Source organism: Aquarana catesbeiana, unplaced genomic scaffold (genome assembly GCF_042186555.1).
Source record: "Aquarana catesbeiana isolate 2022-GZ unplaced genomic scaffold, ASM4218655v1 unanchor232, whole genome shotgun sequence".
Classification (NCBI taxonomy): Eukaryota; Metazoa; Chordata; class Amphibia; order Anura; family Ranidae; genus Aquarana; species Aquarana catesbeiana.
Genome location: NW_027362660.1, coordinates 1197952 through 1222848, shown reverse-complemented (window position 1 = coordinate 1222848; position 24897 = coordinate 1197952). Strand labels below are relative to the sequence as shown.

Here is a 24897-nt window from a genome sequence, read left to right as displayed (position 1 = left end):
TATATTGGTGACATAATTGCCCAAATCTGGGGATCAGGAGCCATTTCCACCCTTTACTCTCGGCTGGGGTTCTTTGTATCCATATAACAGATGTTCTACATGACTAAATCTGCCATCAATTTTACTGCAAAATCAAAGGGGCCAAAATGTCTCCCCCCCGAGCAGTAATGTAGTGCTGGTAGATTTTCAATCTACTGCTGATAGGTAAATTTAGTGGGTTATCTGTTCATACATAGCCAGATTTTCCTCTATTCCAGCTTGGCTGAGTTGCATGCAGTTTCACACTGTGCCTGTGGGTGTCGTTGTCACCATGGGTCGGTGTTGGAAAGGCAACACGTTGAAGCATATGGAGGCTCCTCTGTCCCGGAGATAACTCAGTGGAGGTGGTCCTCCGAGTTGCATTCTGGGAGAGGGTATTTATGGGACAGACGCCATGTTTCAGGGTTTTTTCCTGTCCACCTGCTGGCCCTCCTGGCCGACAGGTATGCGCTAAGAGTACTACCTCGTGGTTCTCCGATTGGGGGGCCCACGGCACTGCAGCGTGTGGGTGGGCCCAGAGGCTTGTCTGGGGCCTTCCACAGCGGCAGAGGAATGGTCCTGGGCTGTCTGTCCTATGTGAAGAAGCTGGACAACCGAGGAGATCCCAGGGGAGGACCTGTCATGGAAGGATCAGGCAGAGTGCTGGTCTGGAGAGGGGCCTGGTGACTCAGTTGGAGGACATATCCTAAAGTAATCCTATCGCATAGTACTGCCGGGTCGGCTTAAAGGTCCTGGTGCTGCGTTCGTTGTTCATCGTGAACCATTACATCCTGTGGCAGAGGATCGTACGGGTTTCTATTCCATTCAAGTCTGTGGCAGAAACTTTTGTTCGTGCTGCGTACTGGCTGCTAGGTTAGTGAGAGGAACCTATCCAGGAGGGCAAAGATTCAACTCTACAGAGAGAGTATATTCAGCTACAAGTTTTCAATCCCTAATGCTACACAAAGAACATTAAGAAAAGGTATTTGAGCTTCCCAACAACTTTCCTTCTACCTCTTTCCTGCTACTTCCTTCAATTTACGTTTATTAAAGCATTGGAAAAGATACTCAAGTGTCCGGTGCCTACATTGTTTATGGTAAACTCAACGGGACCCTAGACCCAGTTCTGGTGAAATAGAGGTAAAGAAGGTGACAGTAACAGCCCTCTATAAACCAGCAGCTCCACCAAGAGTTATTGCTACAGTAATATATTTCTATCCCCCTTGGTGGGAGTGGAGATGACCCATCTATAAGGATATACAGTACATACACACACAGCACAAGGCCGTGTTCACGCTACAAGACGTTTCTGCAGTTCCTCTGAGCTCCACAAGGTGGTGATCTCACTTCTACCCAGACAGGAAGTCTCTATGGAAGACAGGAAGTGATGTCAGACACAGAGAGGACAAAGGACATTCCATTTGGAAAGACGTAGAGAGGAGACGTTGCTGGATTTGGCGGCAGAGGAGGTAATATGTCGATTAACCCCTTCAGGGGGATCAGTTGATTATTAATATATCTTTCTTCCAAATCTGGCCATACATAGTTCAGTTTTATCGTTCAGCCAGCGAGTGAAAAAAAAAAACTGAAGTGATTCCCCCATCCACACATTGGAGGGGGATGGGGGAATCCTCCCCGCTGCACTATTGTATTCTGACAATGGGGGGCGCTCCTCCGCTCTCAGAATACACAGATCAGTGATGAAGCTATTGGCTGCAGCTGCTGATCGAGTGACTTTTATCCGGCAGTGACCACACATGGATGGAAATGTGACCGATCCCTGCTGAACCAGCTGAATTTCCATGTCTCTATGGTCACCTTAACTGCTTCCCACCGAGCGTACGCAGATGTGCGTACTCGGCTTGCGGGGGTTATACCGGGATGATGCCTGCAGCTGCAGGCATTATCCTGGTACTGTTTTAGAGCCGGCGATCGGCTTTCCAGGTATAACAACCGATGCGGCTAAAAGCCGCTCGGCTGTTATACCGGAGGAGCGGGATGGGATGCCCCCTCTCTTACCCGTCGCTCTTAAAATTTAAAGCGTCGCCTGTGGAGATTTTTAGGTACCGTAGTTTGTCGCCATTCCACGAGTGCGTGCAATTATAAAGGGTGACATGTTTGGTATCCATTTACTCGGCATAACATCATCTTTCACATTATACAAAAAAATTGGGCTAACTTTACTGTTTGGTTTTTTTAAAATTCATGAAAGTGTCCCTTTTCCCAAAAAGTTGCATTTAAAACACCGCTGCACAAATACCGCGTGATATAAAATATTGCAACGATCGCCATTTTATTCTCTAGATTCTCTGCTAAAATATATATATATAATGTTTGGGGGCTCTAAGTAATTTTCTAGCAAAAAATACAGATTTTAACTTGTAAACACCAAATGTCAAAAATAGGCTTAGTCATGAAAGGGTTAAGTCAGGATTCAACAAATACCAGGTCACCATGGTGACTAGAAATGGCGTCCTCCTGGCTCCTGAGCTCTTGTCAGCCCATTCTCACTGTTGGTCTGAATAATGTTTCTGCCGGAAACCCGGACACATTATTCAGACAGGAATGTGTCTCGGAGCGGGGCCATGGGGGGAGGGTGAGGGGAGGAGGAGGAGATGATGACACCCGACCTGTGAAGTGAGGGGTGGACTGGACAGGACAGCGGCATGAGAGGACTCATCTCACTGAGCTCCCGCTGCCGATCTTTCTCCTTTCTGCGGCCGCATTACTGTCACCATCGGCTCCTGCTTCCCCCCACAGCTGCCTGTGTCCCTGCAGAGCCCTCCGGCAGAACAGAGAGGAAGGAGCGGGACCGAATCTCCAACATGGCGCCACCTCGGCACTGCCACAAAGATCTCCACAAGGTGCTGAGAAACAGGACTACAGAGTCCTTACAGGAGTAACCAGGACAAGACTGCAAAGCAGCCAGCTAAGAAACCAGCCAGGGAGGGACATGCTGCTTTATGTACACAAGATGTCCTCTCCATCCACTCTGCTCTCACACACTGCTGGGGGAGATGTACAGGACATGCAGGAGGACACAGGGGAGTAGGGGGACTGCATTCCTGTCCTGCATTCTGCACCTTGCACCCGTGTCCTGTACCCTTCCCCTGCATTCCATGTCCTGTGTTCTGCACCCTTGTCCTGGATCCTGAAGGTCCTAATGTGACCTACACCCTTTTCTGGTACCCTGTACCATATTTGCTCCTTTCTGCACCCTCTACCCTTTCCCTGCACTCCATGTCCTGCATTGTGCACAATGTACCCTTCCCCCTGCACCCTTCTCCTGCATCCCATGTGCTGTGGTGACCTACACCCTTCTCTGGTACCCTGCACCCCATGTCCTGCATTTTGCACCCTTCTCCTGCATTCCATGTTCTGTGGTGACCTACACCATTCTCTGGTACCCTGCACCCCATGTCCTGCATTCTGCACCCATTGTTCTGCACCACGTGTCCTGCATTCTGCACAATGTACCCTTCCTCTGCACTCCATGTCCTGCATTCTGCATCCTTCTCCTGCATCCCATGTACTGTGGTGACCTACACCCTTCTCTGGTACCCTTCTCCCCATCTCCTGCATTGTGCACACTGTACCCTTCCCCTGCACCCCATGTCCTGTGTTATGCACCCAGCACCACATGTCCTGCACCTTGCACCCCGATGTTCTACATGCTGCACACTGCTCCCCATGTCCTGCATTCTGCATAATGTACCCTTCTCCTGCACCCCATGTACTGCATTTTGCACCCTTCTCCTGCATCCCATGTGCTGCATTTTGCACACTTCTCCTGCACCCCATGTCCTACATTCTGCACCCTTCTCCTGCATCCCATGTGCTGCAGTGACCTACACCCTTCTCTGGTACCCTTCACCGCATGTCCTGCATTCTGCACAATGTGCCTTTCCCCTGCACCCCATGTCCTATGTTATGCACCCTGCACCCCAATGTTCTACATTCTGCGCCCTGCTCCCCATGTCCTACAGTCTGCACAATGTACCCTTCCCCTGAACCCCATGTCATGCATTCTGCACCCTTCTCATGCATCCCATGTGCTGTGGTGACCTACACCCTTCTCTGGCCCAAAATCCACTGACAAAGATACCAAGTGATGTCAGGGTGGGGGGGAAGGGCTCTCTCACTTTCTCATTCAGTGGGAAAGGATCGCTCAAAGCCCCCACATCCTACGGATAATAAGAGAGGGCTACAGGTTGGAACTACTCTCCTCACCTCCCCCAAGCTTCCTTCTAACCTGCCTACCCAGGGTTCCGATGAAAGCGAGCTTCGGGTAGCTGGCAGAGCAGGGTGTTATAGTACCTGTCCAAGTAGAGCAACTCGCTCGAGGGTTTCAGTCTCACATCTTTGTGGTCCCAAAGCCCTCGGGAAAGTACCATAAAATAAATTTAAGAAGGCTAAACAGGTTCTTACGGTAAAAGAAGTCAGGAAGCATCTTCTGAAGAAGGTGTTTATGGTCACGATAGACCTAAAAGATGCCTATCTTCACGTCCCCATTTTCCCAGGGCACCAGGAATTTCTATGGTTTGCGATTCTCTCGGGTCCGGGCATGGAGCATTGGCAGTTTTGCGCCCTACCCTTTGGGCTGGCAGCCAGCCCGAGAGTTTACACAAAGATTCTTGCAGAGGTGGTTTTGTACCTCCATCTCCAAGGGATAGAGCTGATCACCTATCTGGATGACCTTTTGGTTTACAACCAGAGGCGCGATCTACTACTGTCCGACCTGGACAAAGTATTAAGTACCTTGGAGTCCGGGGCAGACCAAGGTTTACCTAGGGTTCCTGGTAAACACAGCACAGAAGCTTGTGTTGCCCCCGGAGAAAGTAGAGGGCCTGATAGCTGCAGTCTCGTCCCTCCTAGAGGCAGAGGAGGTCTCTTTCAGAAAAGTTATGAAAGTCCTTGAGTTAATGACAGCCTGTATTCCTGCAGTGCCGTGGGCTCCACTCCAGGACACTCCAGCAGTTTCGCCTATCCTGGGATGGAAAAAGGGGAACCTTCGACGAAAAGGTCTCCATTCCAGGAGGGGTAAAGGAGTCTTTGGAGTGGTGGTTCAACCCTAGGAGGTTAGGGGAGGGTCACCTCTGGGCTCAGTTTCAACCCCTCAGGGTGAAGACCGATGCCAGCGCCTGGGATTGGGGGGGCACGTCTGGAGGAACTGCTGGCCCAGGGTGTCTGGAACCAAGTTCAGAGGGGCTCTTCCTCCAACTTCCGGGAGCTCTTGGCAGTCAGGGAAGCCTTAAAGGCTTTCAAAGAAAGAATCCGGGAAATGAGGTTTAGATCCTTTCCGACAATTCAACTACAGTGACCTTCCTAAAACACCGGAGGGGGGGCACCAGGTCCCGTGCTTTTTTTGGGCCTGTCTCAGAAACTCCTGGAGTGGGCGGAACAGAGGATCCCCTCAATTTCAGCAGTGCATATAAAGGGGGTCTGCAATGTCAAAACGGACTACCTCAGTCGACAGCTGATTCACCAGGGAGAGTGGAAATTGAAGCCCTCGTGTACTCCCTCGTGTGTCGACGCTTCGGCAGACCGGAGATAGCTATCTTCAAGCGCAGAGGGAACAGGAAGGTGAATAGGTTCTTTTCACACGTTGGCCCAAGACTGGGACTTCCACTTGGCCTATGCCTTTCCCCCCTTGGCTCTGATCCCAAAGATAGTGCAGAAGTTGAGTCAGCCTGAGGGTAGACTGATTTTAATCGCTCCCTGGTGGCCCAAGAGTACCTGGTTCTCTACCCTGGGAAATTGGTCCATGTCTCCTCCACAGCATCTTCCGGAGTGGCAGGACCTTCTCCTACAGAGTTCAGTCTGCCACCCAAACCCCGGTTTCTTCAAGCTAGCGGCTTGGCTCTTGAAAGGGAGAGCATGCGGCAGAAGAGGTGTTCAGAGAGCATAATTGACACCCTGATACAGAGTAGGAAGCCGGTTACCAGGTGTATTTATGCCAAATTCTGGGGAGCTTTCTTGCGTTGTTGTCAGGCGAGGGGAACTTCCCAGCAGGAGATCTCTGCAATACTGGATTTCCTCCAGGATGGCATGGATCAGGGTCTAGCTACTAAGATGCTCAGGGTCCAGGTGGCAGCCTTCTCCAGTTTTTTGGACAGGAGACTGGCACTGAACCCACAGATCAAGAGATTTTTGTTGGCTAGGTAGAGGATGTCCCGGGTGAAAATGAACCAATTTCCACCATTAGATCTTACCCTAGTCCTTGGAGCCCTGACCAAGGCACCGTTCGAGCCCTTTGCTCATATCCCACTTAAATTACTTGCCCTTAAGACAGCCTTCCTGCTGACCATTACAACGGCCAGGGGGATAGGTGATCTCCAGGCTCTTTCTGTAAAAGAGCCCTTTTTGAAGACAGGATTATCCTTAGGCAGGATCCCCTGTACCTTTCGGCAGGTGGCCTCATGGTTCCACAGGACGCAGGAGACTCCTTCTTTCCATTTGTGCCAATCCTCAGAACAAGGAGGAGAGTAAATTTCATTGTTTAGATGTCAGACGGTGTCTGTTAGTTTATTTAGAGAGAGTGAAGGATTTTTGAAGGTCCAGTCACTTATTAGTTGGTTTTTGCGGCCAGAAGAGTTTTATCCCCAGGGAAAATGACTAGTTACACTTACCCGTAACGGTGTTTCTGGGCAGTCTTCCAGGACAGCAGGCCTACTTCCCACCCGTTTTTTGTGTGTTGGGGTGGTTCTCACACTCGTGCACTGGTGTGGGTCAATACTTTTTCACAACTGAGGAGTACAGGAAAGGGCAGGGGTTTTTGACCTCTTCTTCTTTGATTGTTTCTTGTCAAGTGGGACCAGTTATCTCTCAGGGTGCTGTCCTGGAAGACTTCCCACACTGTTACCGGTAAGTGTAATGCCCCGTACACACGGTCGGATTTTCCGATGGACAATGTCCGATCGGAGCGTGTTGTCGGAAATTCCGACCGTGTGTGGGCGCCATCGGACATTTTCCATCGGATTTTCCGACACACAAAGTTGGAGAGCAGGAGATAAAATTTTCCGACAACAAAATCCGATCGCGTCAATTCCGACAGTGTGTGGCCTGTTCCGACGCACAAAGTGCCACGCATGCTCAGAAGAAATTCCGACACAGGACAGCTCGTTCTGGTAAACTTAGCGTTCGCAATGGATACAGCACTTTCGTCACGCTGCAATGTTCAAAATGGTTTAATACAGCGCACTCTCTTCTTCTTTATAATGTGACAAGAATTAAGTAGTTTTGCTGCTCATATTCACACACACTTCTCACAAACTTATTTCGTTACTATTTATCGGGATTCCCTCAATATATTTTGATTTCTCACATCTGACAACATATTTTTTTTTTTACTTTAATGTAGATTCTTTTTTTGTGTTTCTCTTTTTTAATTTTTTTTTTTTGGTGATTTTGATTTGTACTCCCAAAAATGTTTGTGTGTTTTTGGTGACAAGTTCCCACAACACCATTGATATGTTGTTCTATTTAATCTGTAGGAGATTGTTTGGTGTTGTTGTCCCTTGTTAATTTCACATTTTATGTTTTTAGAAATGTACCTGAATCGTCACCAACAAACTGTCCTTTTTGGATGAAAACACACACAGGAGAGTAGAATTTACCGAAAATTTTTTATTAAGGGCTCACAACTATAAACAAAGAGGGAGGCAACGCTGGAGAAACTGCAGAAGTGGGCGAAGCCTTGGACCCCCAGGGCACACATCAATTATTTAAAAGCAAAATTGGTGGCCTGAGGAGTTCATATCTAAGGGAGGGCAGTCTGGTCCAGAAGTCCCAGAGATCCGGAAAGCAGCAGATGACATCTGTGTCCCCAGGCTGTGGTCATACGAGAGACTGCAGCTTTTGTCAGACCAGACTGAACCCAGGGTCATCACTCTCAGGTCTTCCTTCCACGCTTCCTTCCAGGCTTTGGCTGTGGTGGTGGAGTTGTGGCAGCAGGAGGAGGATCGTCGATCTCAATGACATCTGTCTTGTGTGTCAGTTCCCCACTCTCCCCCTTACGTAGGACTTTATAAATCAGGTCCTCAGAGATCTTGCGTTGGCCCTCCTGCATGCCCAGCAATTTGGTGGCAGCCATGCAGGCAAAGGCCTCTTCAGGACTGGGGAAGGCTCTGAGGGACGCCGAAGCCTCCTGGATCAGCCTGTATTCTGAATCCTGCACAGGACTGGGAGTCATCTTCCTGGCTCGTTTATGTGGCAGGCAGAGGGGAGGAACCTGAGACTCAGTCAGGCTGCGACTGGTCCCAGGCTTCTCTTGGCTGCCACTAATCCCCGCCTCCTCCTGGCTGCCACTAATCCCCGCCTCCTCCTGGCTGACACTAATCCCCGCCTCCTCCTGGCTGCCACATTCCACAGCCTCCTCCTGGCTGAGGTCTTCCTGTGTATGAAAAAGGGACATAGTTTTTGTATTTTTTACATCAATCACACACAATTTTCACCTCCTGACTGCTGCAAATTAAATATTAACAAATATAACAGACTATCATTCTGAGCCCAGCATTTTGCATTCTTGTCCCAATTTTGGGTGCCCACTACTGTCTATTGATGTGTAAAACACTTTCAATTAATGATCAATAATAACATCTAGTAAACATCATTTCTTTATTGCCCAGAAATCTGTAGAAGAATGCTATACCTGACTCCAGCTGGGCTCCTCCATTTCTTCCTGGCTGGAAGGCCCAGGTTGGACATCAGAAGCCTCAGCTGGTATGGAAGGAAATGTGGAAGAAAGAGTGGAGAGGGATTCCCTGACTTCAGTGTGGTCTGACAGAAATCGCAGTCTTTCGTAGTACCACAGCCTGGGGACATAAACGTCATCTGCTGCAGCTCCGGACCTCTGGGAATCTGTGACCTTCTTGCGCTCCCTAAGATAAGTGCTCCTCAGGCCACCAATTTTTGCTTTTAAATAAGGGATGGTTGCTGTGGGGACCACCGGCTTCACCAACTCCAGCAGTTTCTCCAGCGCTGCCTGCCTCTTCTGTTTGTGGTTATAGTGGGGGTGTCTCACCTGCCACAGACAGGGCAGCTCCCTGTACTTGTCAATGAACAGGGGCAGGAAATTGTGGTCGTTGAACCCATCCATTTTCTCTGCAAGACACAACACAAGACAAACCCTAATGTCAGCCCAAACTCCCCTAATCTTGTTACAATATAGGCTTCAATTTCGAAGCAGTATAGGCGCAAGTTTAGATCTTACCTTCGTTATCACGATCGGCGTCTCCGATGCTCCTTCCTCCGCTCACAGATCGTACGTAAGACGCGTGCGTTACGATTTATACACACTGCGCATGCGTATAACTCCGCCCGCCCCTGACATTCTTTCTAGTCTATTCCCCGCCCCTTTTCGTTCGGCGCAGTGGGGGAAGAGCACATGGCGGATAGACAGCAGGATCGTGCTAATTATAGCAACGAGGAGGAGGAAAGGCCGGAGCCTGAAACGTCCCGATCCAGAAGGAGATTAAAGGACTTAAATATGTCCTTTGGGGAGATGTTGGACATCCTGAAGAAGGCCGACTATGATGGAAAGTATGGGCCTTACCCCAACCCCAATATCAGAAAGGCCAAGATCATGGCGAAAGTGGTCAGGAGTCTGCACCGGAAATTCGGGGTACGACGATCGAAAGATCAGCTCAGGAAGCGGTGGTCGGACCTCAAATTACGAGAACATGAGCAGTACAGAAAGATCCGGAGAGTGCTGCAAAAAAGTAAGTATTTGTGCTGTGTTCCTATTCTTTTTGTGTTTATTACGTTCATGCTGCTCATGTGCTTTTAGGAACTGTTGTACAGTTTAAAATGGCAACTTTCATGTTCATGGGCACATTATTCGTTCGGATCACACATTTTTATTTCGGACGATAAAATACCATTGTTTAGGCCATATGCATTTGGCCACCATTTTGACGCCCTATACTTGTCTTCAAAGAATTGGGTTGTGTAGATGGCTTTGTTACTAGAATGAAATGCAAACTAGATTGTGTGTAAGGAGAGGACACTGAGCAGCTGTTTTCACATCTGGACACTGGAGCACTAGTGTGGGACACAAGAACACCATTTTTATTAGGGGGCCACACAGGTACTCCAGTGTATACTATGGGGGGGGTCTCCATCTGTGAAGCTTGTACCAAACAGGTAAAGTATTGAAGCTTGACAAAGGACACTCAAAATTCTACATCTTGGAACTCTGCTAAAATAGATCATTGTACCCCACTTCCAAGCAATGTTTCAACTTTCTAGTTCTGCCATCAAATATCTGTGTGCTAATTATACCATTTTTGTTTTACATAGGGGAGAAAAGACTCGGAGGACACCCCTCATGCCAGGAGACCAGAGCCCCCCCCCCTCTGGAAGAAGGGGAAATCCCCCCAACACAAGCTGAGCAGGAGGAAGAAGACGTGGTGGAACTAGTCACCACAACAGGTGAGTGTCTGCGACTACAGGCTCAGATAAGAGATGGATGGCGGCATTTTTTTTAGACCTAATTTATTTTGGGGTTCCTCTCTTTTTAGGTGATCGTGAGGTTGTGGATGAAGATCCTTTCACATCCGAAAGTGGCCAGATCCTGATCGGGGAGATCATGGGGTGTAATTTACAATTGGAAAACATCAAGCAAAACATCAATGATGTTATTCCAAAATATAAAAACATCATTGATGTTTTGGGGCGAGTTTAAAGCCCCTCCAAATCACTTTCTTCTTTTGTGTGCTACAATGTGCGAAATGTTTTTGTGATTTTTTTTTTCCCAAAGCCAAATTTGGAGGATGCACACAGTGTGCCAACATGTGCTATCTCCCATCATGGGAGATCAATGGACGCGTTTTGGGGGTGCAACCCCTTCCTCAATTATAAAGTAGCGGTGAGGAAGGGGTTTCTCACCCAAAACACGTCCCTTCATCCCCCGTGATGGCAGATAGCACATGTTGACATTGTGAAATTTGTGTGCATCTTCCAAATTTGGCTTTTCCTGGGGTGATTTCCCCCCATCTGAACGCTATATCAAACACAGTTCCTAAATACTCATGTCTGATATTGCCTTCAAGTTCTACCAAATGTGAACTTTGTAAGATCAAGATTTGTGTCTTGTTGGTTTTACACAGGCCTGTTTTCTATAAAATGCACATTTTGATTTTGGATAATGACACCACAAAAATTGTTATACAACAAACATGTTGGTTTGTCAGAAAAACCTTTGGTAAATGCACATGTAATTGTGCAGGTATTAAAAAGATTGTTCATCAAGAATGTGTGGATTATTGTCTCAACGCTACAACACTTTTGGGGTGATGTAATTGTTGTTTTATGAGAAAATGGGGGTAATTTCCTAAGGGCAAATCCACTTTGCACTACAAGTGCAGTTTCAGTGCAGTTGCAAGTGCACTTGTAATGAAAAGGATCTTTGCATTTAGTAAATAACAGCCAACAGTGCTTTGTAAGGTTACACAATCACGACATTTTCTGGACTCCACACATTTCTGTCAGGGTCAGCTCAAACAAACACAAGCAGTAAATGTCCACAAAGAAGAGCCTGGGGGGAGATGCCTGTCGAGAACTTGAGGTCCTGCAGACTTCTCCCTGTGGCCAAATACCGCAAGGTAGCGACCAACCTCTGCTCCGGAGTGATGGCTTGACTCATGCAGGTATCCTGCCTGCTAATATAGGGGGTCAGCGAAGCCAACAGACGGTGAAATACGGGGTCCTTCATCCTGAGATAGTTCCTGAAATCATCAGGATTATTCTCACGGAGCAAAGGCATATGACAGAACTGGTCACGCTGAAGCAACCAATTCTTGGTCCATGAACTCCTCCTCACCCTGTTCATGGACTGGACTTGTGTCAAGGTCAGGACCCCAACACCAAGCCCCCGCACAGCACGAACTCTACGAGGAGTACGCATATGAAACATGGCTAGAAAACGGTCGGCTGCTCAGAACGAAGTAACAGAACGCACTGAGGAACAGCAAGGCCTGTGAAGAGCGACCTGAAAACCAGTAACGAACGAACAAGAATACAATGACTACCTAAAGTCACGCGGAACTTGCTGCACGCACTGAAGAGCAGATACAAACCCACAAGCACAAACTGAACGGCAGAAAACAATCTGAAAGCCACGAGTCTGAAAAAGCGCGAATCGTCTCTCACCAAACTTTTACTAACACGAGATTAGCAAAAGGAGCCCAAAGGGTGCCGCGCTTGGTTCTGAACTGGCCTTTTCTAGTCTCGTCGTACGTGGTGTACGTGACCGCGTGGTTGTCGATCGGAAATTCCGACAACTTTGTGCGACCGTGTGTAGACAAAACAAGTTTGAGCCAACATCCGTCGGAAAAAATCCTAGGATTTTGTTGTCGGAATGTCCGAACAAAGTCCAACCGTGTGTACGCCCTATAACTGGTAATTTTCTCCAGAGATAAAACTATAATTCTACCACTTTATAAAACTCTGGTCAGGCCACATCTGGAGTATTTCATCTAGTTTTGGTCACCAGTCCTCAGAAGGGATGTGTTGGAGAGAGTCCAAAGAAGGGCAACTAAATTAATTAGGGGGCTGGAGGACCAACTACAAGCGCTAAATTTATTCTCGCTGGAGAAAAGTTGCTTGAGAGGAGATATGATGGCTATTTACAAAGATCTCCGTGGTGATCCCAGCATAGGAAAAAAGCTATTCAATCTCAGGGGGTGTGAGAGGACACGGGGACACACAATGAGATTGGAGGAAAATCAGTTTAACCTTAAGCTGTGTAGGTTTTTTTTTTACTGTCAGGGTGGTAAGAATGTGGAACTCTCTTCCACAAGTGGTGGTGGCTGCGGGGAGTATGGATATTTTTAAGAGACTCTTGGACGTGCATCTTAAAGAACACAACATACATGGATATGGGAAATGATTATTGACACTGAGATAAGTGCACCTACACAGGTAGGACTGGATGGACTATTGTCTTTATTCAACCTTACCTACTATGTAACTATGTTTTGCATTCAGCACACTGTACCCTTCTCCTGTATCTCATGTTCTGTGGTGACCTACACCCTTCTCTGGTACCCGGCACCCCATGTCCTGCTTTCTGCACTTTACACCACATGTCCTGCATTCTGCACACAGCACAACATGTCCTGCACCCTTCTCCTGCACCTTGCACCCCAAGTGCTGTGTTCTGCACCTCACAAATTACTTACCCTGTCCCAGGCACCGATAACCCACACTTCCCTTAAAAACTCTCCTAACTTTTTTAGCTGGCTCCTAGATTCAAAGCAAATTTGTTAAGCCCCACCCAGGGGCATAACTAGAAATCACAGGGCCCCATAGCAAAATGTTGTATGCCCCCCCCACAAAAAATGGTGGGGCTTAAATTAGTGGGTGTGTCTCAAAGGGGGTGTGGTTGAAGTCTGAGATAAATGAGGGATGAAGGAAGGAAGGAAAGAAAGGAAAGAAACAGGCCCAGATCCCAATAGCAATATATGTATTCCAGAAAGTTTAACAATCAACAGATAAAGATACTCCAAACACCTGGGGTTGGCGCTTCAATCACTCTCACCTGTGCCCAATGCAGCGTGACCACTGCCCAATGTGGCCTGTGTGTTCCCAATGCAGCGTGGCCTGCCCGTGCGCAATACAGCCTCACCTGTGCCCAATACAGCCTCACCTGTGCCCACTTGTGCCCAATGCAGCCTGGCCTGTGCCCAATGCAGCGTGTCCAATGCCGGATACAGCCTCACCTGTGCCCAGTGCAGCGTATCCAGTGCCCAATGCAGCATGACCTGCCTGTGCCCAATGCAGCATGACCTGCCTGTGCCCAATGCAGCATGTCCAGTGCCCAATGCAGCCCCACCTGTGCCCAATGTGGTCTGCCTGTTCCCACTGCAGTGTGGCCTGCCCATGCCCAATGCAGCCTCACCTGTGCCCAATGCAGCCTCACCTGTGCCCAGTGCAGCGTGACCCGTGCCCAATACAGCCTTACCTGTGACATGTGCCCAATACTGCCTCACCTGTGCCCAATGCAGCGTGACCCATGCACAATGCAGACTCACCTGTGCAGAGAAAGAGGCTAGCCACTGGCGGAACTACCAGGGAGGATGAGGAATGCATACTGCAGCCCTCAAATCGCTGTTGGCAAGTGTGGGGCTGCCTCAAAGTGGGGGGGCGAGCACCGACCTCACGGTCCCCCAGCCAGGGGAAGTGAGAAGAGGTGAGCTGTCCATACTAGCAGAGAGCTGTAACAGCTTTCATTTGAATTTCCTGTGTTCCCGGGGCTCACCGTCACATAGCCCCACCTCTTAGCCCGGCGCCTTTGATGATGTCACATGTCCTGCATTGGACCGGTGTTCTGTCTATCAAAGGCACCGGGCCAAGAGGTGGGGCTATGTGACGATGAGCCCCGGGAACACAGGAAATTCTAATGAAAGCTATTACAGCGGACTATCTCGCTCTCTGCTCGTAGACAGCTTGCCTCTTCCTCTCCTCACTTCCCCTGGCTGGGGGACCGTGCGGGCGGTGCTCACCCCCCCGCGCAGTATGCATTCCTCATCCTCCCCACGGGCCCCTCTCGGCTGCGGGCCCCATAGCGCCCGCGTGGCTCGCTATGGCGGTAGTTCTGCCACTGGCCCCACCTTAAGTGTCTTCCTCCCCTCCCCCTCATCTCCTTCATTATGTAAGTCATGCTGAGCAATATTCTCATTTGTCTCTGAGCTCCTTCTTGCTATTCCTCGTCCTGCCTGTTGTTTCCTTGGATTGATTTTCTGTGTAGTGACCCCGGCTTCATCTCTTGGATGCGCTCGTCTGTTGCTTGTCCTGATTCCTGGATCTCCTCCTCATCTCTCCTCCATATCCTCTTACACAGCTTTTCTCCACATCTGCAGTGATCCTGGGGGGTGGAAACTTGGCACCAGCACTCAGCGAAATCCATCCCCACCATTAGGAGCTCTGGAGAAAATTGTCTGCTATTTACACTCCGTTCCTCCGCACGTCACCTGATCACATGAGAGCTTACTTTCACAGATTCCTGACAGATTTCTGTATGGTAAAGGTCAAAGTTCACTCTTCAGTTTAATTGGGAAATCCAACTTTATTGAACATAAACTTACAGGTTTACAGTTAGCATTTGACGTATCCTAATACATGAGTTCAGTCATAACTATTACAGATGCATGTGATTACATTCAATTGTCTACCATGAATAACAGTTAAAGAGAGACCTTTAGCACTTGAAGTGTATCCTTTCTAGATTAAGCTTATGTGAGTTTCCCATGTTTGGCAAATTTTGTATACCCTGTATCCAACAGAGCTTCACCATCAAAGCGGGCAGTACTCAGTTTTAAACTCCTTATGTACAGGTTTCTCCGTCTTCTACCCATCTATCCCAGACCTTCGAGTATTTTTGAGTGCAGCCTCTGTGTATATAAATCAATTTTTTGTAAGGAAGGGTATTATTGACATCCCTTTTCCAGCTTGCTATTCTCGGAGGTGTGGTTTGCATCCAGGTGCGGGCTATAACTTTTCTGGAAATAAACAAAGTTTCATAAATGAAAGTAGTGTGAAACTTGTCTAAATCTGTGTCAGGTAGTAGCCCCAATATACATAGCTTTGGGTCTAAAACAACCGGGGAGCCCATGTTGTCATGCAAAAATTTTATCACCTGCCTCCAGTATTCTTGTATCGTGGGGCAATCCCATATCAAGTGATAGAAGGTGCCTGGCCCATAGGTACATAAGGGGCATGTTGATCTATATGAAGGTTGGAATTTTGCCAGCCTCTGCGGTGTCAGGTATGCTTGGTGGACTATATACAGCTGGGTGAGCCTGTCTGACAGTTTGGGTGAGGACATTTTTACATTCTCTAGTACTTCATCCCAGTCTGTATCATTAATAGCTCCCACATTCCTTTCCCATCCTGATTTGGCTTTCTGAATTACTGACAATATCCCAGGTATACGAATAGTGTAGTATAGACCTGAGATTAGTTTTTGGGATCCTTCACCCAGAATTATATCCAAAACCTGAGGGTGAGCAATGGTGCTTGTTACGCTTCTGACTTGTGAATGTAGAGCATGGCGAAGCTGCAGGTACCTGAACAATAAGTGATGCGGAATTGAGTATTCGTCCTTTAAAGACTGGAAGGATTTGGGCCGCATATCAGTCATTACCTGATGTAGGTATATTATCCCGTACCTGGCCCACACAGTTGGGTCTGGTATGTTTTTGAGTTCTGGCATATTATTATTAAGCCATAGGGGAGAATAGGAGTGTATATGTCCCATTTTTAGCCTTTTCGAAGTTATTTCCCATATTTTCCGATGGTGTGAGAGCATTCCTACATTGAATCTGGGAGTTCCTTTACGCGCTTGTCCCCCTCTAAATATAGCTTGCAAGGGGGTCGACAGTGGGCTCCTTGGATCCTCGCACACTAACATTTTGTAACGCTGCATTTCAGTCTTGTTGAAATAGTACAAATGGGATAATTGTGCCGCAATGTAATATTCCTGTAAGTCTGGCAGTGCGGTTCCCCCCCATAGATTTGGGATTTTTAAGAATGTGCCAGGCCAATTTATGCCTTCCATGCCCCCAAACAAATGAATTAAGAATAGCTTCCATTTTTTTAAAGATCTTAAGAGGAATATATAGGGGTGCATGCCATACCATATATAAGATTTTAGGGAGTAAAATCATCTTGATGATGTTTATCCGTCCCATTACCCCCAGGGGCAATCTGGACCAGGCCTGTGTCTTGGTTTTTATCAAGGAGAACAATGGCTCCACATTGTTGGTAATGTAGTCCCCTAAATCCCGCGTAACCATTACCCCTAGGTATTTAATCATATTTACTCTAGTTAGAGGGAGTTCCGGGCATGTATGCGGAGGGGGAGAAAGATCTATGGGGAGTATCTGGGATTTATCCCAATTTATGCGTAGTCCCGAGTAGCTTCCCATCTTTTCAATAATACCTAGCGCTGTTTGAAGCGATGTGCCCTGGTCTGCTAGATATAGGATAGTGTCATCTGCGTATAAGCCTATTTTTTCAGTATAATTATCTATACGTAGCCCATCAATTCCTGGTTCCACTCGGATAGCAATTGCCAGCGGTTCGGCTGCCAATGCATATAAAAGAGGGGAGAGGGGACACCCCTGCCGTGTGCCCCTTTCCAGGGGAACTGATCTGATAGCCACCCATTTACGAATACTCTTGCTTTTGGCGTTTGATATAATATTTGCACCCATTTAAGGAAACGAGGGCCAAAACCAAATTCCTTTAAACACTCCCATAGAAATAACCATTCTACTGAGTCAAAGGCCTTGGCTGTATCCAAGGCCACCACCACCCTAGTTCCGTAATTGTCGTGTTGGGCTTGGAGGTTCATAAATAACCTCCTGATATTCATGGCCGTATTTTTGCCCGGCATAAAGCCAGTTTGGTCTGGGTGTATTAAGGATAAAATGACTTTATTAAGGCGTGAGCCAAGTATCTTGGCTAACAGCTTGATGTCTACCTGGAGTAAGGAAATGGGTCTATACGACTCGGGAAAAACGAGTGTCTTTCCCTGCCTTAGGTAAGACTATTATTTGTGCTTCTTGCATAGATGGGGGGAGTATTCCCGTTTCAAAAATATTATGGTATAATTGTTTGAGCTTAGGAATGAGTATCTCTGAAAAAGTGTCATAAAATTCTAAAGGTAAACCGTCTGACCCAGGCGCCTTGGATTTAGATAGATGGGATATAGCTTCCGCAATGTCTTCCTGTGTTATAGGAGCTTCAAGCATCTCAACTTGCTCCGTGTTGAGTCTGGGGAACTGTATTGTGTGCAAATAGGCCTGTATGTCCTGCTGGGAGTGATTGTTCTGAGATTTGTACAGTTCACCATAGAATGACTGAAACCTGGCCGCCACCTGGGGGGGATCCGTAACAATGTCTCCCTGCGGTGTACTCAGGGACACTATTACTGGGGGTTTATCATTCAAATGTGCCAAATACGCCAGGAGCTTACCTGCCTGTTCGCTATGCTCAAACACTCGCTGTTTGCAGAAAAAAACTTGTTGTCTAGCTTTTTCTATATGTATATGATTAACTACTCTGGTTTGTAATTTAACTCTTTGAAGATTTTCAGAGTTAGGGTCTGATGTGTATTCTCTTTCAAGTTCTGTCAGTTTGTCAGTTGCCATTTGTAGAATAAATTTTGAGGATGCTTTATATCTATTTATCCTGAGGGACAGTAATTTACGTGCATGTGCTTTAAATGCGTCCCATTCTGCGCCTGATGTATCTCTATTACACTTATCATTAAGTATATGTTGTAGTTCTATCGCAAGGCCCTCTGTGTTTGGTAGAACTGTGAGCCAGAAGGGGTTGAGTCGCCACACAGGTGGGGGCTGATTTTAGTAGAGATATCGTTATCCAGCACGGAGCGTGATCTGATAAAGCTCTAGGTGCGATTCCAGACCCAGTAACCTTTGGTAGTAGAGTATTTGTTACTAATACATAATCTATCCGTGACATCGTATGATGACCCACTGTATGACAGGTATATGCCCTTGTGGATGGATTGTGCCACCTCCAGACATCCGTGAGGGCAAATTCTGTCAGCAGACGGCTCAATCTAGTGTGTTGTGATGAACCCCTGGGGGAACCTTCTTGCAATGGCCTGTCTAATGCTGGATTCATAACCATGTTGAAGTCTCCCATCCAAACGGCCGGGGTCGATGGGTTCTTGGCTAAAAATGCCAACCCCTTCATGACCACTTCCGACGCGAATGGGGGAGGTATATAGCTTGCCAGCACCAAAAGTGGATTCCCTCCTATAAGTGCATTGAGAAACAAAAATCTTCCCTGCTGGTCCGATTCCAAAGATACCAACTCAAACTGAACTTTTTTGGCAATAATAATTGAAACTCCTCTAGACTGGTTGGTATGTATGCTATGATAGCTCCATCCCACCCACGGTTTTTTTTAAAGCCGTCTGCAGATGTCCCGTAATGTGCGTTTCTACCAAGGCAGTAATATGAGCTTTTTGTGATTTCAGGTATGTTAGGACCGCAGTCCGCTTGACCCTATCTCGCAGGCCCCTCACATTCCACATTACAAATTTAATAGAGGTCATTTTATCAAAGAGTAAGCTTTACTATAACCAGACCAGCAGGGTAAGATCAAATCCACGTAGATGTCTCCAATACTCCATCTCCTCCTCTGCATATCACATTTATCTGCTTTTCTATTCATAGTATATGTACTAATATGTCTATAGATTACAGCCATGTTACATTTCCCAAAACTAAAATAACAAAATTGAACCCATCCTTTCCCGGCTGCACGCCTCCCCAACTTGGCGTGAGCATGTAATCCCGAACTTTCAAAACGAGAATTAACATCCAGCTAATTAAACCAGCTGGAGGCACAAATCTTAACGCATCCACTAACCGTGGTCTGCTTTGTATAACCATTTCTTTGGGGGCGAAAATAAAAAAGAGTTTTCCACTGACAGTCACGAAGCAAGGTGACAAGAGGGGGAGCGAAGTTATTGCCATGCTCCCCCCGCGGCACCTCCATGTGAATCCGAACCATGACTGTGTCAGAATTTCCTCTTGTTCCGAGTCTGCATGGAAAAGTGTGAGACGCATTTTCTAGTGCCATATTCGGGTCCTTGAATGTATTCCGCCAGGGTACAATTCAGATTAAGGAGAAAAAGGGAGGGGGAGTATTGCAAAGTTCAAAGTGCTATCCATAATGAGTACGCATGGCTTGCAATAGTGCTTGCGGTGGAATACTAAACAGGGGAGATCAAAATATGGGGGATAGAGTTGGGGGAGGGGAAAGCACTTCGCTGTGCCCTGTAAGTCATTGTTGGGATATGCACATCATTTTTGGTTCTCTTCCTTACCTCCCATCGCATAGCAAGAAAGTCTGTCCATCTGTCCAATCTTCACTGAAGTATCGATTATTATGCTGGACGGCCTCTTCGGTCTAGCCATGCTGCTGCAGCCTCAGGATCCTCAAAGAACTGTGCGCGTCCATCTTCCTCCACCTGCAGCCTGGCGGGAAATAGCATAGCATACTTAAGGTGCAGTGTGTGCAAGCGTCGCTTTATGTCTTGAAATTGCGCTGGTTTCTTCTGTACTGCATTGGAAAAATCTGGGAATACCGCAATATGAGTATTTCCTAGTTGAATATTCCCCTTTTCCCTCGATAAACGGAGAACTTTATCCCTGTCACGAAAGTTCAAGAATTTTGCAATAAATGTACGAGACAGCGCTCCAGGCGGGGGGGGGGGGGTCTTGCTGGGATGCGGTGAGCCCTCTCCACCGCAAACATCATAGAAAAGGCTTCTCTGCCATATTGTGCAGTAAGGAGAGATTCTAGAAATGTGACTGGGTCAGTGCCTTCCTCCTTTTCCGGGATGCCTATGAACCGGAGGTTACATCTCCGAATACGATTTTCGAGGTCATCTTGGTGGGATTGCAGCTGCTGAATTTGCCTCTGCATATCCTCTGTAGCATGTTGCATAGGATATAGAATGTTCTCCATTGTTCCGACCCGGGTTTCCACCTCCGTTACTCTATCCTTCACTTTAGATAGATCTTGTCTGAGCAGGGATATATCTATCTTTACTTCGTCAATTTTAGCTGTTAGAGTGCCCTGCAGAGCCGCTATGGCATCTAGTACTTTAGCTGTGCCGTCAGCATGAGGATCAGTGTCTGTACCTGAGCCGGCGCCATCTTCAGTCTGCATCTCCTTTTCGTGCCGGCGATATTGTGCCAGCTTGTTGGCCGCCCCAGTTGCCTTTTTCGGTGGTGACATTTTCCCCCACCAGCCTGGATCACAGGGAGGTAGATTTGGAACTTTATTTGCCCCGGATATTAGCTCAGGATCTTTGTTAGAAGTGCCGGGAGAAGGAGCTCTCTCTTCCCACGTCCTACTCCATGAACTGCCAGGCCACGCCCCCCCTCACTCTTCAGTTTAGGAGAGGTAGGACGCACCCAGGAACAATGATTTGGTTTGTACATGAGCCTCAAAACTTCCCATCCAAATGTCCCGCCATTGAGACTCTATATGTCCTATGACATCACACTGACCTCACAGCTCCCCCTCCCAAAGTCCCTCCATCCATAGTCAGAGAATCCTATGACATCACACTAACCTCACAGCTGCTCCTCCTAATGTGCATCTATCTGGCTTTTTTTCTGATGCTCTTAGGATGTGGGCGGACCCTTGGCATCCTCACTAGCAAAGTGGGACTGTTGGTCCTGCTTTGTATGTAATGACATTAAAATGCCTGCAACAAGCTTTTAACCTATGTAGTGTTGGTGTCCTTTGAGGGTAAATTATACCTCAGCCTGAAGTGGGGCTTTAATAAATGGAAACCTGAATGGTGAGAAGGATTCTGGGAATATTTAATGATTTTGCTATTTGTGTTTAGATCTAGAGTTTTCCTGGAGATCAGATGACCATCACATTGCCTCCACCTCCCTCCCTGATAGAATAGAGAAATACAAAGAAGATTCTAGAAGTCACCAGAGAGATCATCGAGGAGAGGTGAGCGGTGCTGGGAATTCTGGGACATTATCCAGTAACAGACAAGGGATGTGTCTGGATGGTGACTGTATCATTGTGTGTGTCAGGTTCCTATAAGGTGTCAGGATGTCACTGTCTATTTTTCCATAGAGGAGTGGAAGTATTTAGAAGGACACAAGGATCTCTACAAGGACGTCATGATGGACAATCAGCCACCTCTCACATCACCGGGTAAGAGGAGACTTTATTGTAAAGGAGAGAGCAGTATGGAGGGTCCACCTAGATCCCCCATCATCTGATAAACACATAGAAACAATGTATTCAGTCAGTGTGTGTGTTTCCTACAGATGGATCCAGTAATGGGAACCCACCAGAGAGATGTCCCCGTCCTCTGTATTCCCGGGATTCCACACAGGAAGGTCACACCATCCCTCACCATCATCAGGTAGATGATTGACATTTATTGGTAGTTCTGATTTATACACAGCATGTTTGTTACAATCAATGTTTTATTATATATCCAGAGTGGAAACCTCAGGGATGATAATATTGATGTTAAAGAAGAGTATAAAGAGGAGGATGAGGAGTATGGAGTGCTGAAGGAGTTTTCAGAAGGACAAAAGGATAAGATGGAGCTACCAAATACCAGGAACCTACCAGAGAGATGTCCCCGTCCTCTGTTTTCTCGGGGTTCCACAAAGGTAGATCACACCATCCCTCACTGTTACAAGGTTGGTGGGATGGAGCATCTAGAACATGGACTCCTAGAGATGATGTGTGGATTTATTATGTGATGTCACAATAATAAATCCTATTGTTTACAGATGATATTCTCTCATTTTCTTGAATTAGAGTGGAGATCCAATCGATATTACATGTGAGGTTAAAGTAGAAGAAGAAGAGACGTATGTGAGGGAGGATGGAATAATTGTAACATTTATAGAGGAGGACACTCCTACAGATATCAATACAGGTAGGTTCAGCTGCCAGTAAAAGGTTGATTTTCACCATAGATGTTGCTCTACCTAGGCACCTTGGGCATGTGCTTTGGGTCTTCTGCCCCATGCCCAGGTCTAGCATGATCTCTGACAGAACAATTCTCCCAGGATTACCGGTACTTGTTTTATTGTTTGATGGTTGTGCCGAGTGGAGGGATATGTCTGTATAGTTTCAGACTCAAGTCTGAGTGCAATCTAAGTAGATGGGAGTCAGTGGTGTGGGACCTTTTTAACTTGTCTCATGTAAACATTTAAGCTTCCACTGATTACCAATAATAGTCCTGACCCTTACACTGTATAATTTATATTGTACATTTAGATACCCCTAACCCCTGCATACTTTATGGTGTACATTACATACACCTAACCCCTGCATTATATACTTTATGTTGTATATTACATATATACTCTATGGTGTACACAACATACTCCTGACCCCTGCACTATATACTCTATGGTGTACATTACATACTTCTGACCCCTACACTATATATACTCTATGTTGTACATTATATAGTCCTGACCCCTGCACTATATACTTTGTTGTACATTACATCGTTCTGATACTATATAGTCCTATCTGTTTTATCTTATACAATATGTTGTACATTACATAGTCCTGACTTCTCCCACCCCTCTCCCCACTGCTATATATACACACATAATATGTATTCTCTTTTGTTACACCCATTTCCTACCAGCTGGACATTTTTATATCTGATGGTTTGATTGGAGCACAGACTTTTACATGTTGAGAATAATGTGATAACATCCTCAAACTTTGGAACCTTAAACAGAAAGTGATAATGAGGGAGGAGTCAATAACCCAATGATGGTGGTCTTCAGGATCAGTCCAGTCTTCATCTTGGTTGTTCTCCCCCCCATCCTCACTCTCTGACCTCTGGTGGGGCTCAGCCCTGCTGTTATTCATGACTAAATCACTGACTAAATAAGGAAGTGCAGGACTTCTTGTGTTGGGAAGATGGCAATGAGTGATAGGGGGGGTGGGGACACTCGTCCTATAATCTCCTCATCACTGTCACTTCTATAAAAGACAGTTCCCGTTGTTTCCTCACTCTCTGACTAAGGTCCATGAATAAAGAAATGGACTGGTAGGAGATCAGAGGACCCATTTACTAGTTACCTTGAGGGTGGAATTGTAATATCCGCAGAGACAAAGCTGCCTGATGTGGGCGAAGTCCTGGTTCAGGGGAACCAATCTGCTCATGTCTAATAATAATCTTTTTATTTCTATTTTAGTAGATGGACGGGAGATGAGGAAAACCTCAGAGGATTGTCTCACTTTGTCTCCAGACTGCAAAGTAGAAGATGAGGACATCACACAGTATAGTCCAGGAGAAAACCCGACTACCTCAAATGTCCAACCGGCACCAGACAGTGTAGTGAGGGACAGTGCCGTTCTTCCAACAGAGAAGAGGTTTTCCTGTACTGAGTGCGGGAAGTGTTTCAATTTTAAATCCCATCTTAATGTGCATATAAGATCTCATACAGGAGAGAAGCCATATTCCTGTCCTGAGTGTGGGAAATGCTTTTTAGTGAAGTCCAGTCTTTACAAACATCAGAGATCTCACAGGGGGGAGAAACCCTATTCCTGTCCTGAGTGTGGAAAATGTTTTTTAGTGAAGTCCAGTCTTTACAAACATCAGAGATCTCACAGGGGGGAGAAGCCATTTTCCTGCCCTGAGTGCGGGAAATGTTTTTCAGATAAGTCCTATGTTTACACACATCAGAGATCTCACACGGGGGAGAAGCCGCATTCCTGCCCTGAGTGCGGGAAATGTTTTTCACACAAGTCCAATCTTTACACACATCAGAGAACTCATACAGGGGAGAAGCCATATTCCTGTCCTGAGTGCAGGAAATGTTTTTTACTGAAGTCCAGTCTTGACAAACATCAGAGATCTCACACGGGGGAGAAGCCATTTTCCTGCCCTGAGTGTGGGAAATGTTTTTCAGATAAGTCCCATCTTTACAGACATCAGAGATCTCACACAGGGGAGAAGCCGCATTCCTGCCCTGAGTGCGGGAAATGTTTTTCAGACAAGTCCAATCTTTACACACATCAGAGATTTCACACGGGGGAGAAGCCATATTTCTGTCCTGAGTGTGGGAAATGTTTTTCAGACAAGTCCAGTCTTTACAAACATCAGAGATCTCACACGGGGGAGAAGCCATATTCCTGTCCTGAGTGCGGGAAATGTTTTTCACAGAAGTCCCATCTTTACACACATCAGAGATCTCACACAGTAGGAGAAGTTGTATTCCTGTCCTGAGTGCGGGAAATGTTTTTCACGGAAGTCCATTCTTTACACACATCAGAGATCTCACACGCGGGGAGAAGCCTTATACCTGTCCTGAGTGA

At 46.8% G+C, this 24897-nt stretch overlaps 1 pseudogene; it reads left to right on the top strand.

Annotated features, from left to right (window-relative positions):
* Positions 1 to 1388: 1388 nt before the first annotated feature.
* On the top strand, positions 1389 to 24897 carry LOC141121792 (uncharacterized; annotated as a pseudogene).